Source organism: Rhinoraja longicauda, chromosome 2, assembly GCF_053455715.1.
Source record: "Rhinoraja longicauda isolate Sanriku21f chromosome 2, sRhiLon1.1, whole genome shotgun sequence".
Lineage (NCBI taxonomy): Eukaryota > Metazoa > Chordata > Chondrichthyes > Rajiformes > Arhynchobatidae > Rhinoraja > Rhinoraja longicauda.
In genome coordinates, this window is record NC_135954.1 from 85,742,323 (window position 1) to 85,757,753 (window position 15,431).

Here is a 15,431-nt window from a genome sequence, read left to right on the forward strand (position 1 = left end):
CGGGTCAGCCGACTCGGGCCGGCGAAGGCAAAGGTGGAGGGAGACGAGAAGGGGACGTCCCCACGGCCAAGGCTGGGCAACCTGCACCTGGTCGATGTCCAGATGTGCTGGTTTCAATCGATCGACCAATACAGTCTCCCGCCGGCCCCCCATGTCCAGCACAACACCTGGAATGTGCCTTCATACGGCATCTCGAGCTGCGTCTGCTGGGCATCACGGCGCAGGGGCCGTCACGAGGGTAGGGGCCGTCACGGCGAGCCAATGGCACGTGGGGGCGGAAAACCCTGTGGCGAGACGTCGGCATGGCCGCGAGCTTGCCTACTCACTTGCGGAGGAGTGGATGAAGGCGGCTCCTGTTGCCCTAGCACCGATGGCACGAACTCCCCGGGCACCAGGAGCGAACATCCGTACACGTGCTCTGCCGAGGATGAGCCCAAATCCTCTTTAAGGGAGGTACGAATGCCCAATAGGACCCACAGTAGAGCGTCTAACCAGTCCGGGCCGATGAGTCGCGCCTTGAGTTGCCGGTAGAACCTCTCCACCAGGCCGTTTGCCTGCAGGTGATAGGCCGTGGTGTGGTGTAGCTGAACACCCAACAGGAGGGCCATCGCCGACCAGAGCTCAGAGGTGAACCGCGGCCCTTGGTCAGAGAAGTTCACCGGCACTCGAAGCAGGCAATCCAGTGCGCGGGCACACGTTGCTGTCCAGGTATCGGCCAGAGGAATGGCTTCCGGCCACCACGTGAAATGGTCCACCACCATGAGGAACGTGGTCGAACCGCCGGTGTGATACGCAGAATGGCTGAAGAAGCGCCCTGACGTGGCGTTGTATTTTCAACGTCTGGCAAGGGATGCAGGACAGTGCCCAGTGGCCGACCTGCTTGCGCAGGCCGATCCACAAGAAACTGTCATCGCCCGGATGGCCGTGGATGACGTTGAATACTTTCCGATGCCAGGCAGCAGGGACGATGGGCCACAGTTGGCCAGACGAGACGTTGCACAGCAACGTTGTCCCCGCTGGACCGAAAGCCACATCCTCCAGGTGTAGGCCGGAGATGGCGGTCTTGTAGGTGGACATCTCGCTGGCCTCCCGCTGGGCCGCTGCCAGGGCGGTGTAATCAATCCCCGGGGCCACGTCCAGGATGGGACAGTGCATTGGCGACCTGGTTCTCCGTCCCCTCGACGAAGTGGATGGAGGTGGTGAATTCCGACACGAATGCCAGCTGGCGCTGCTGCCGGGCAAACCACCTTCGCAACGGCGAAAGTGAGGGGCTTATGGTCAGTGTAGGCAGTGAATGGATGCCCTTCCAGGAAATAGCGGAAGTGACGAACTGCCAGGTACAAGGCGAGCAGTTCATGGTCGAATGCCCTGTATTTTGTCTGGGCGCTGGTTAACTGACTGCTGAAAAAGACCAGTGGGTGCCAGCACTCGGCCGTGACCAACCACCTTCTCTGATGCATCCACCATCAGGGCGTTCGGGGCACCCTCTTGCGGGTGGACCAACATCGTTGCCCATACACGGGCTTCCCTCGCCTCGTTGAAAGCGGACACAGCCTCGTCCTGCCACTGCACATCCTTCCGCCTACCCGCCAGGAGCTGGAACAATGACCGCATGATTCGGGCTGCAGCGGGCATGAACCGGTGGTAGAAGGTAACTATCCCCTCAAACTCCCGCAGGCCACGCACCGTTGAAAGATGCGGGAAATGGCAGGTGGCCTCGACCTTCTTCGGGAGTGGAACCGCACCCTGCGGGGCCATGCAATGTCCGAGGAAGTCGATGGAGGTGAGGCTGAACAGGCACTTCTCCAGGTTGATCGCCAGGCCGTGTTCGTCGAGCCGCTGGCAGAGCTGCCGGAGATGTGAGCAGTGATCCTGTCGGGAGCGACTCGCCATGAGGATGTCGTCAAGATACATGAAGACGAAATCGAGCCCGCGGCGCACCCACTTCATAAGGCGTTGAAAGGCCTGCGTGGCGTTTTTAAGGCCGAAAGGCATCCACAGGAATTAAAAAAGGCCGAACGGTGTGATATTGGCCATTTTTGGGATGTTGTCCGGGTGGACTGGGATCTGATGATACCCCCGCACGAGGTCCACCTTTGAGAAGAACTTGGCCCCCGCCAGGTGTGCATTGAAGATCTGAATATGGGGGACAGGTTACCAGTCCGCGGTGGTGACGTCGTTAAGCCGCCGGTAGTCACGACAGGGCCGTCAACCACCAACCGCCGCTCGCCTTGGGGACCATGTGAAGCAGGGAAGCCCACGGGCTGTCGAAACGCTGGACGATCCCCAGAGCCTTCATGGTGCGAAACTCCTCCTGGGCGATGCGGAGTCTGTCGGGCGGAGGTCGGCACGCACAGGCGTGGAGCCGGTGGTCTGAATACTATGACTCACCCCATGCCTGGGACTTGTGGTGCGGAACTGGGGAGCCAGAATGCCAGGGAACTCGGTCAGTACCTGTGCGTGGAAGTTGTCGACCGCCGACAACAGGTCCCGAGGCGGCGCTGTCGGTACGACCCGGCACAGAGAGATGGGCTCGAGCGTCGCCGAGTGTATGAGGCGCTCCCGCTGGACATCGACAAGGACGGAGTGCGCCCGGAGGAAGTCCGCGCCCATCAATGGCTGGGTGACCTCCGCAATGGTAAATGGCCAGATGAAATAGCAGGCCTCGAGGATAAGTGGGATCGTACGAACCCCGTAGGTCTTGATTGGGCTACCGTTCGCCGCAGTGAGCATGGCCCCTCGCCTACCGGAGTGAATGTACAACGCTGTAGGGGGAGGACGCTCAGCTCCACCCGGGTGTCGACCAGCAAACGACTCCCAGAACGCCGATCCTAGGCGAAGAGGCTGTAAATCTGGCCGGCCGCCGCAGTGACTACTGGCGGCCGGCCCCGGCATTTCCCGGGTATGTGCAGGGTTGGTGGCACTGACGGGCTGCAACGCCTCATCGCTGCTGGGGCAGGACTGCGAAGGGCGAACTCGCGGCAGCTGCGAGGGCCGAACTCGCGGTTGCCGCGAGGGGCGGTCGCACGGCCCTACGGTGCGCGGCCGTAGCTCCATCCACGGCTCCCCCGCCCTGATGAAGGAACTCGGACACCGCAGGGCTAGGGGCCAGCGCATTCATGTCCCTCCGGAGCGTCATCCATAGCGTGTCGGCGCGCCTGCCGAGCGCTTGGGGGTTGGTGAAGGAGGCCTCGGCGAGCTGAAGGCGATTGTCCTCTGGCAGCTGTTGCAGGAAAGCGTACTCGAACAGAATGCACGGCACATGCCCTTCTAGCAGTGCGAGTATTTCGTTTAGCAGGGCTGACGGCCGCCTGTCGCCAAGGCCGTCCATCCTGAGGATCCTGGCTGCGCGCTCCATCCGGGTGAGCCCGTAAGTATGGAGCAGGAACTCCTTAAGGCCACGGTACTTGTCGTTAGCCGGGGGGTCGTGCAGGTAAGGGACAGGTAAAGGATGTTTCCTGGTCCAGGGCCCTGACCACATAATAATACCGGGTGGCATCCACGGTAATGCCCCACAGTTGAAATTGGGCCTCCGCCTGTTGGAACCAGACGTGAGGTTGGGCGGTCCAGAATGTGGGCAATTTCAACGCGACTGCGTTGAGCTGGGCCTGGTCGGCTGACGGGGCGGGCGGTGCGTTGGACGGTCCGGCGGGCGTCTTGTTCGGCTCCATCATACAGTAACGGAGTGTCGAGGGTCACAATCGGTGTGGAATCGGTCCCAGAAAGAAGGCAAGGTGCCAGGCAAATTCCGCAGAGGCTTTTATTACACACAGCACACTACTCACCGCTTCAGTGAGAGCCTGAAGACTGAAAACTAACCCCTGCAGGAAACCTCGTAGCCTAGGCCGTCCCAGGTCCTGTCCATCACAGTGCCGAGGGGTTCGATGTGGGAGTGGCCTGACCCTTGGGAGTCGCCACAAAAGGGGATTTATTAAAGTTTAAAAAGTGATTTTTTTAAAGTTTAAAAAGTGAAAAACTTTAAAAATATACAAACATTTCAACCCCAGGACAATGGTGAGTAAGGTGGGCCTAAAATTGACGCACTATTGTGTACCGTTTTGGCTGTATTTCGGGAACAAATATATCCACCAACCCACAAATATACAAGATGAGAGTTTTTGTAATATGTAGATTTCGGAGCAGCACAGTGCTGCTATTGGTAGAGGTGCTGTCTCACAGCGCCAGAGATCCGGGATTGACCGTGACCTTGAGTGCTGTCTGCATGGAGTTTGCAAATTCTCCCTGGGACTGCTTGGGTTTCCTCCCACATCCCATAGATTTGCTGATTTGTAGGTAAATTGGCCTCTACAAATTGCCCCAAGTGTCCAGGGAGTGAATGTGAAGGAGTGGTAACATCGAACTAATGTGAATGGGTGATCGGTGGTCGGCGTGGAACCAATGGGCCGAAGGGCCTGTTTCCATGCTGTATCTTTCAATCAATTACTCCTTTTATTTTTACTACAGTTCATTATTACATCTCATAATGCTTTCTATATCCAAAATATTAATTCTGGTGAAGATCTACACACTCATTATCAATTGTACCAAAATTTAAATGTATTCCATGGCATTCAGGATTACTACCAAAATAGGTCATCTTTGATGCTGGATTCCATGGCACTGTTTTTGATATAATTGGGAAAATACAATAAGTAACTTACTTACATGTTTAATGCAGTATATATTTACATACTGTATAAAGCATATTATTGTATTTCATGATCATTTTAGAATTATATTGGGTAGAAGAGAAAATATTGTTAAAGAATGACAAAGGTTGGTATTTGTAATTCATACTTGAAATACTGTCTGACCCCTGGGAATTTGTTTTGTATTACCTTTAGCAAGTTTGGTATTCTGACCATTGTTCATTTACAACATTTCTTTTCTTTGGACTATTATTATTTCCACTGGGACTTTCATCCCTTATTAACCTAAAGCTCCTTCTATGATACTATTTATCCTTTCCACCTGTGCCTTGGTCACACCTCATTCTCGTTCATCCCATCTAATACGTCTCCAAATGTTCGATGACATAGAATTTATCTTTCCAACATCAAATTTTCAGCCATCCGTTACTTTTGTAATTTAATATGGTCATTCCAATTAGTACCTGGCTCAGGTAATAATTTAGAGATTATGACATTTTGAGGTTACGTTTTTCAACTTAAATTCCGATTCTGTAGTTCCTGTGGCATTCTATCCTTCTTGTAATCTGAAGCATAAAACAAACTGCCGGAGGAGCACAGTGGGTTGAGTAGCACCTGTGGAGGGAAATGGGCATTGACATTTGGGTTAGAAAGAGGAAGATAGTCAATATAAAGAGATAGGGTTGGGTGGGAGCGAGCGGTCAAGCAATAAGTGGATCCAGATGAGAAAGAATTGTTTGACAAGTGGAATCTGGTGGAGGACAGGAGGGTGAAGATAGCGTCAGAGGATGGGAGGGGATAAGTGAAGAAAACAAAGGGCTGCAGAATATGCAATCTGATAAGAATCCATGAGTGGAATCAAATAAGGGAGGCAAGGTGGGCAGATGAGAGGACATGGACGAGGGGAAACAAATTGGGTGATAGGTAGTTGGTGGAGGGATTGGAAAGGAAGGAGAATTGAGAGTGATGGTGAAGGACCTCAGTGAGGGAACCCCTTCTTAAGGGACCTCTTCATCAAGAAGGTCCTACTGGACACATGCAAATTCGAGCCCAAGGACATTTACTGCCTACAGGGCTTCTCGGGTAATACATATTTTGACTTTACCTTGAGGCACCCGGCAGAATGGCAGAAGCTGCTCTGGGACCTTTGAGAGAAAGGGAACGAAGCTCCGTTGTCACTGCTGAAGGAGCAGTCACTCTTCACCCTTCCCACCTAAAAGGAACGTACAATTATAGTCCAAATGTGCCAGTCGTGGACGTCCTCAATTTCCTGGCTTGTTATGTCGAATGAGCAGGAAGTTGTGTTGATGTGAACGATCTTTTCAGAATCTGGACCAGCAAGCGTCAGGTGAAGATAAAGCTGAGGGTGGATGATAAAGGAGCCATTATCCACTCTCCCTTGGTGTTCGCTATCGGAGGGAACCGAGGCTTTTTGACATATGCAAGACAGCCAAGGGTAACAAACCCGGACATGTGGCAGCCCAATGCAGTGCAGTCATTTGTAAGTGTTGGAAGCACAAATGCCATGAGTTAAAGGACTGAAAGGAAAACAAGTACTGCAACCTGTGTGGCGAAGCAGGCCAACTCTACAGGGCCTGCCCTAAAAGTGGCTGCATCTACGTACAGGTGATAAGAGGGGTAGTTACCAACAGCCCCAGGATTTTTGACACACCCCATACCACCATCGAGACCCCAGCAGAAACTGAGAATAGGACGAGTGAGGACAGTCCAACCACCTCGAGCCCCCAAATGCCAGATAGGGACCCTCAGACCCCACTCTAGGAGGGTGGTCAATGGAAGAGGGAGAATGGGAAGGGGCATGGCAGATAGTGGTGAACAGGAAAATACATCCGAAAGCTCTACACAAAAAATAAGGGCAGACAGAAACAGCATTACCAAAAGATTCCTCTCCCAGACTGACTCCCAGACTGACCTCTGCTCCTCAGAGGATGAGTTGAATTCGAGAAGCCGACGATGGAGGCAGAGGAAAGAGAAAACGCTGAGGTCAGAAAGGAAAAGAACTACCAACCAACAGACACGGGTGAGAAGATAAATATGCCTGTTGTAAATATGCTGGTTGCACCCCAGCTCCGGGAAATTGGGTGCAGCGAAGGCCATGATGCAACCATTATTATCAACAGTGCATTTGTGGAGGTTTGTTAAAGTATTGGGAATAGTTTATTATTGCTACATGTACTGAAACACATGAACAAATTGTTTGCATGCTATCCAGTCAAATCATACTATATATAAGTACAATCAAGCCATACACAAGTAAAACTGGTAGTGCAAAGAAAATAATACCAGAGTGCAGAATATAATGTTACTGTGTTATAGCTTTTCTTTTACGGAGAACGTGCAAAGAAGCAAAAAGTGCTTGTGCCGCAATTCGGTAGGTTGGAAGATCAGAACTGCATTCTTATCTAAAGAGAGGACCATTCAGTATCTGATAGCAGTGGGGAAATACCTGCTCCTGTGTCTGGTGGTTTGTGCTTTCATGCATTTGTACCTTCTGTCTGAAGGAAGAGGGGGGAAGAGAAAAGGGAAGTATTCGTCGCCAATTCGGTGAGCCGTAGGGCCTGTTTCCGCGCTGAAGTCAGGCTAAAGGCTAACCGACATATAGTTTCCACTCTTCTGCTTTGCTCCCTTCTTGAACGGAGTAATATTTGCAATTTTCCAATCGTCTGGAACCACTCCTGAGTCTAGTAATTCTTGAAAGATCACTACTAACACCTCCACAATCTCTAAAGCCACCTCTATTAGAACACGGTGTGCAGTCTATCTAGTCCAGGTGATTTATCCACCTTCCGACTTTTCATCTTCCCAGGCACCTTCTCCTTAGTAATAGCCACTCCACTAACTTCCACGTCTCTTGAATTTTAGGCAAGTTGCTGGTGTTTTCCAGTGAAGATTGATGCAAAATCTTATTAAATTCATCTGCCATTTCTTTATTCCCTATTATTACCTCCCCAGCATAATTTTCCAGTGGTTCAATGTCCACTCTTACCTCTTTCTTACTCTTTATATATCTGAGGAAACTATTGCTATTCTCTTTTACATTATTGGCTAGCTTACTCTCAATTTTCAGCTTCTCTCCCTATATTGCCTTTTTAGTTACCTTCTGTTGTCTTTTAAGACTTCCCAATCCTCGAGCTTCCCACTAATCTCTGCAATGTTATATGCCTTTTCTTTTACTTTTATGCTGTCCTTGACTTTCCTCGTCAGCCACGATCATCTGGTTCTCCCCTTAGAATCGTTCTTCTTCTTTGGAATGAAAAGATCCTGCATCTTCTCAGGAATTTCTGGGAATTCAGAAATAATTCCTGCCATCATTTGTGCTAGGGTCCCTTTCCAATTAACTTTAGCCAGCTCCTCCCTCATGCTTCTATATTCACCTTTGCTCAACAGTAATACTGACACAAACAATTTTATCTTCTCCCTCTCAAATTGCAGGTTGAATTTTATCATTTTATATGGTCACTACCTCCTTGTGGTTCCTTTACCTTAAACTCCCTAATCAAACCAGGTTAATTACACATTACCAAATCCAGAATTGCCTTTTCCATGGTAGGCTCAACTACACACTGCTCTAAGAAACCATCTTGTAGGCACTCTACAAATTCCCTCTCTTGGGGTCCAGTACCAACTCAATATTCCCAGTCTGCCTGCATATTGAAATCCTCGGTGACCACCGTTAACAATACCTTTCTTACATGATTATTGTACCTCCAGATGTAATTTGTTCCTTCTCGAACAAATTAACAACATTGGCTTCTCTCCATTCCTCTGGGACCTTATCTGTGGCTTGAAAGTAAAGAAAGACCTTTCTCAAGGTCCCAACAAGGTCCATTGCCTCTCCCAAAAGCCTGTGATAAATCCAATCAGGTCCTGGGATTTATCCACATTAATGCTTTTTAAGAAACCCAACACCATCTCCTTCTTGATCTCAAAATGCCCAAGCATATTAGTACACCCCATTGATCTCATGATCCTCCATGTCCTCCTCTTGGTGAATACCAATACAAAGTACTAATTTAGTCAGTCGCCTACATCCTCTGCCTGTGTGTGGAAATGAAGATATATGCTGCCTGACCCGTTGAGTTACTCCAGCATTTTGTGTCTACCGAAGATATATATATATATTTGTATATTGATAGCAAACCTTTGGTGCTTGACAGAAAGACATATGGAAAGCTGCAAACTAAAATGTAATTTTTAATACTGTTCATACTCAGAAAACTTAATTCTGTCGTGTTTACTGCTTCAGGCACTGACTTTCAATATTAGCTCTGAGTGGAGTTTACATTCTCCTTTGACTGAATGAGTTTCCTTTGCTTGCTTCACACATCTTAATGATGTATAGATTGGTAGGTTGATTTGCTGCCATGTAGCGTTGGTGACTGGTGAAAAAATTATTAGTAGCATAGGTTGTTGTACTTCGTGGTCAGCAATATCACAACATTGGTGGCTGGTGGGACAATGGGAGTGGGCCAGTTGTTGATATTAATAGGCATGACCTAGAGTAGGTTACAGGGTAGTTAAGTGGGGGAAAGGGAGAAATAGATAGATTCTTGATTAGTACGGGTGACAGAGGTTATGGGGAGAAGGCAGGAGAATGGGATTAAGAGGGAAAGATAGATCAGCCATTATTGAATGGCGGAGTAGACTTGATGGGCCGAACGGCCTAATTCTGCTCCAATCCCTTATGAACTTACCAATGTTCTGAGTGCCACCATAAATTCGATGGGCTGAATGACCTCTTTCCACTTCAATGATTCAAAATTAATATTGTTATCAGCGATAATATGAAATAGTTTCCTGTTATATGTTACCCAGATTTGTGTTTCTTCCTCCAAAGGAAGGCACTCTTCAATTTGTTTGCTGAATGGTAATTTGGAAACTTTTTATTGCAGACTATTTTCCTCGCAGACGGAAAGTCGATGGGGAATTGCCCGCCATGCAGCCCTCATTGGGAGGGAGCACGTGCTCGGGATGGCGCTCCGGTCCGCGCGGCATGGCGACAATAGGACCCGGGCGCAGCCGCAGAGCGGTCCAGGGAAACAGCTACATCTCCTCTCACTGTAATGTGATGCTCATGCGCGCTGACTGGCAGCTTCCAGACGGAGAGGGAGGGATCGGGCTGCAAGTGTCTAGCTGCAGCTTCATAGCTAGCTGTGCACCATCCTCAGTTTATTTATTCCAGCATCACTTCCAGAGGAAATGCTCACTTATTCCTCAATTATAGTTTTAACTGAATTGAAATAGGTAAGGTAAAATATTTGAATCTTGCTGCATCATCGTGATTTTTCTTTCCCCCCACCTCGTTTCTTTGCTTCTAATACATTTCATTATCCAATTGTCTGTTTTGTTTGGGGAGAGGTCTCTCCTTTTGTAGTAACCTACATTGTTTAGAGGAATGCGTGTGTCAGGCCTTTTATTTACGTTGCGCAACGGTATTTGGTTTATTTTTCAGCCAGTGTATTGCTGTGTTTGCAGCAGCTGACGTCTTCAGTATTTTATTCTGTCTTTCCCTGCAGCTTTCACAATTTATACGTGGGGGAAAGTTCTCCAAATTGCACAATTGCAATAACAGTACTTTGTCTCCAAATGTGAATTCTCTTTCTCTCCATCTCTGCACCCCCTCCCCATGGATTTAGGATGGAGTGACATCTATTGGCCATAATTAAAGCAATCACCTTGTTCCAAAATGTCATTTTCTACTCTTGTGGGTGGAAATCAAAGCGATTAATGTAATGTTTGTTTCCCGATCCCAAATGTCGTCTGCTCATTCCCTCCACAGATGCTGTCTGACCCGCCGTGTTCCTCCAGCACTTTGTTAATTTGCTGATGTCACTTTCCAGTTACTTGACAAATCAGAAGTTATATTGTGGAAGGAAGGAAGGGAAGGACAGTCATAGTCATACAGCACAAAAACAGGCCCTTTGGCTCAAGTTCCCCAGGCCTACGTTTAGATCACATCCCTCTAAACCTTTCCTATCCATGTGCCTTTCCAAATGTCTTTTAAATGTTGATATAGTACTTGCCTCAGCTACCTTCTCTGGCAGGTCCTTCCATGTACCCACCACCTTTCATGCGGAAAAAGTTGTCCCTCGGATTCTCATTAAATCTTTCCCCTCTCACCTTAAATCTCTGGTTCTTCATTTCCCCTGCCAACCTTTCCCTATACTAGCTCAGGCCCTCAAGTCCTGGCAACATCCTTATAAATCTCTGCACACTTTCCAGCCTACAATAACCTTCCTACAGCAGGGTGACAAACTAAACACACTTCTCCAAATACAGCCTCACTAATGTCTTGTCCCACTGTAACCATAATATGCCAACTTTTAGACTCAACAATCTGACTGATGAAGGCCAGTGCCCTGACGACTCTACCTACCTGTGATGCCATTGTCAAAGAACTGTGTAGCTGCACTTCTAGATCCCTCTGCTCTATGACATTCCCCAGAGCCTTGCCAATCGCTGCGAAGCTCTGTGAACTCTGGTTTGATTGACCAATATACAACACCCTGCACATCTGAATTAAACTCCATTAACCATTTTTGAGCCCACTTGCCCAAACGCTTACGATCCTGCTGTAATTTTTGATAACCATCTTCACTATCTATGATGTCACCCATTTTAGTGTAAGAAAATAACTGCAGATGCTGGTACAAATCGACGGTATTCACAAAATGCTGGAGTAACTCAACAGGTCAGGCAGCATCTCAGGAGAGAAGGAATGGGCGACTTTTCGGGTCGAGACCCTTCTTCAGACTGATGTCAGGGGGGCGGGACAAAGGAAGGATATAGGTGGAGACAGGAAAACAGTGGGAGAGGAACTATCTAAAGTTGGAGAAGTCAATGTTCTTACCGCTAGTCTGCAAGCTGCCCAGGCGAAATATGAGGTGCTGTTCCTCCAATTTCCGGTGGGACTCACTGTGGCACTGGAGGAGGCCCATGACAGAAAGGTCAGACTGGGAATGGGAGGGGGAGTTGAAGTGCTCAGCCACCGGGTGATCCAATTGGTTAATGCAGACTGAGCGCAGGTGTTGAGCGAAGCAATCGCCAAGATTGAGAGTGATCAGCCATGATCGCATTGAATAGCGGTGCAGGCTCGAAGGGCTGAATGGCCTACTCCTGCACCTATTGTCTATTGTCTATTGTCTATTGCCTGTGTTTGCTTTCGCCGATGTAAATAAGTTGACATCTGGAGCAGCGGATGCAATAGATGAGGTTGAAGGAGATGCAGGTGAACCTCTGTCTCACCTGGAAAGACTGTTTGGGTCCTTGGATGGAGTTGAGGGGGGAGGTAAAGGGACAGGTGTTGCATCTCGTGCGGTTGCAAGGGAAAAGGCCCGGGGATGGGGTGGTTTGGGTAGGAAGGGACGTGTGGACCAGGGAGTTACGGAGGGAACGGTCTCTGCGGAACGCAGAAAGGGGAAGGGATGGGAAGATATGGCCAGTGGTGGGGTCCCGTTGAGGTGACGGAAATGTTGGCGGATGATTTGTTGGATCCGCTGGCTGGTGGGGTGGAAGGTGAGAACGAGGGGGATTGTGTACCTGTTGCGAGTGGGGGGAGGGGGAGCAAGAGTGGAGCTGTGGGATGTAGAAGAGATCCTAGTGAGAGCCTCATCTATAATGGAAGAGGGGAAGCCCCGTTTCCTGAAGAATGAGGACATCTCTGATGCCCTAGTGCGAAACACCTCATCCCGGGCGCCGATGCGGTGTAGACGGAGGAATTGGGAGTAGGGGATAGACTTTTTGCAGGAAACCGGGTGGGAAGAAGTGTAGTCTAGATAGCTGTGCGAGTCAGTGGGATTATAGTAGATGTCAGTCACTAGTCTGTCTCCTATGATGGAGATGGTGAGGTCCAGAAACGGGAGGGAGATGTTGGAGATAGTCCAGGTATATTTAAGGGCAGGATGGAAATTGGAAGTGAAGTGTATGAAGTCAGTGAGTTCTGCATGGGTACAAGAGGTAGCACCAATGCAGTCATCGATGTAGCGGAAGTAGAGTTCGGGGATGGGGCCAGTGTACGTCCTGAACAGGGATTGTTCGACGTACCCGACAAAGAGGCAGGCATAGCTAGGGCCCATGTGAGTGCCCATAGCTACGCCTCTGGTTTGGAGGAAGTGGGAGGAGTCAAAGGAGAAGTTGTTAAAGGTAAGAACCAGCTCTGCTAGGCGGAGGAGAGTGTTAGTAGATGGGGATTGGCTGGTTCTACGGTCGAGGAAGAAATGGAGGGCTTCGAGGCTATCCTTGTGGGGGATGGAAGTGTAGAGTGACTGGTCATCCATGGTAAAGATGAGGGAGTGGGGGCCTTGGAACCGGAAGTTATCGAGGAGATGGAGAGCGTGTGAGGTGTCTTTGATAGGTGGGGAGGGATTTGACCAGTGGGTATAGGATGGAGTCGAGGTCGGTGGAAATAAGTTCAGTGGGACATGAGCAGGCAGAGACAATGGGTCTGCCGGGACAGTTCTGTTTATGGATTTTAGGTAGGAGGTAGAATCGGGCCGTGCGGGGCTGGGGAACTATAAGTTTGGAGGCATTGGAGGGTAGATCGCCGGAAATGGTGAGGTCCGTGATGGTGTCATCTGTAAGTTTACCGTGATGGTGTATTTTAGTGTCATCTGTAAGTTTACTAATCATGCCTTGGACATTCTCATCCAAATCATTGATAGAAAAAAGTAATTGATAGAAAAATAACAAAATTCCCATGGCATAGATATCTAAAACCAGAGGATGTACATTTAAGGTGAGGTGTAAGAGGTATACAATGGATCTGAGGAATATATTTTTTGATACATGTAGTGGTTGCAATCTGGAACCGCTCTGTACTGCTTGAGAAGTGGTGGGGGCAGGTGCTCTCGCAACATTTAAGAAAACATCTGGCCAAGCACTTGAATTGCCCTGGCATTATAGTATAGGGATCAACACTGGTAAAGGGAATTTATATTGATTGGTTCTTGACAGTTGGCATAGGCATGGTTGACTGAGGGGCTGTTTTTGATGATCTTGAATTGTAATTTTCTTTATATATGTTGCACAATATTATAAATTTTCTGCTGACCCCCGGGTAAGTTTCAAGGGCAGAGGCTCTTCTATGTTTCAAGGACCCTGAGAAACATAATCTGCTAAACATATCTGATGTACCATACATAAATGCAAAGTCAAACTCAAGTACAACAGAGGAACAGAGAGGGCAAAGGGGAAGATACACAGTGCTGAATATAATTCTCAGCATTGTAGCACATCAGTTCCAAAGCCAAAGTCGGTTGAGGTGAATCAGATAGTACCTTACGTTATGGGAGGATGGCTCGAAATCTGGTAACAAAGGGGTAGAAGCTGTTCCTGAGTCTGGTGGTGCATGCTTACAAACATCTGTACCTTCTGTTCCTTCTGCCAGACGAAGGAGGAACGACTGCAGGGTGAAGAAAGAATGACTGGGTGTTGGACAAGTCTGATCATGGCTGTTTTTCCAAGGCAGCATGCCATTTATTGTGGCCTTGGACAGAGCTGTTCTCAAACCAAGCTGTGATGCAACCCGACAGTTCTTTCGATAGTACATTTGTGGAAGCTTGTAAGAGTCATTAAAGACATGCCAAAAATTCCTCGGTCTGCTCAGTATTGGTGGGCCGCCTTGGTTGTCGCAACAATATGGTTGGTCCACTGCAGATTATTGGTAATATTAATGCCAAGGAACTCGAAGCTCTCAATCATATCCACTTTTGCACCAATGATGCTGATTGGGGTACGTATTCCATCATGCTTCCTGAAGTTGATAACTATTCCTTTGTCTTGCTGACATTGAGGGAGAGGTTATTGTCATGACACCATGTACTATGTTCTCTATCTTCGTCCAGTTCACCATCTCACCATTGTTCTTGATTCGGCCCACCACGATGTTGTCATCTGCAAACATTTAGATGGAGTTCGAGCTGAATTTTGCCGTACACTCGTGAGTGTGTAGGGAGTATAGTAGGGGACTGAGAGCACAGCCATCATGTTGAGAATTATTGTGGTGGCGTTGTCACTTATCCTCACTGATTGTGGTCTGTGGGTCAGAAAGTCGAGGATCCAATGGAAGAGAGGATGCTGACTCAAAGTCCAGGAATCGGAATCCATTACTTTTTCTAGCAATAGGGAAGTAAAAAATATACCAATGTCAGGGTCTGAAGAAGGGTCTCGACCCGAAACGTCACCCATTCCTTCTCTCCTAAGATGCTGCCTGACCTGCTGAGTTACTCCAGCATTTTGTGAATAAATACCTCCAATGTAAGGGATGTAGATATGGAAAATCATTCTTTGCAGTGCTGAGAACTTTGTCAAATAACTGTTTCAATTGATTGAATGTAATTAGGAAATGACAATCAGTCTGAAGAAGGGTCTCGACCCGAAACGTCACCCATTCCTTCTCTCCTGAGATGCTGCCTGACCTGCTGAGTTACTCCAGCATTTTGTGAGGAAATGACAGATGTAATTTGTTATTCAGCGACTTCAAAGATTACTTCTAGAAATGTTCATTTAATACAAATAGAATACACTAATGTTTTAAAGATTAGAAAAAAAATTGAAACTGGTTTTAAAGGAAAATGTTAACAGTACATGAGGCCTGACAACATCTGTAATACTTTAATGCATTACCATGTTCTATTGGGCAAAATTATTTATTTCCATGGTTTCACTTTAACTGCAATGTTGTTGTGTTTCACTTTTTCATTACTCAATGGTATCATTTCACTCTCTTTTTAAGCCATGATATGAAATGCTTACTGTTATTTT

At 48.2% G+C, this 15,431-nt stretch overlaps 1 protein-coding gene across 4 annotated transcripts in view; it reads left to right on the plus strand.

Moving 5' to 3' along the window:
- dync1i1a (dynein cytoplasmic 1 intermediate chain 1a) overlaps positions 1 to 15,431 on the plus strand; it is a 143,814-nt gene that overhangs the window by 19,337 nt on the left and 109,046 nt on the right. For all 4 annotated transcript variants that reach the window (XM_078422337.1, XM_078422346.1, XM_078422353.1 and 1 more), the window contains one exon: positions 9,563 to 9,914. The gene's annotated coding sequence lies outside the window, so the exon portion shown is untranslated. Of the gene's footprint in view, positions 1 to 9,562; positions 9,915 to 15,431 lie in introns of those variants that run through there.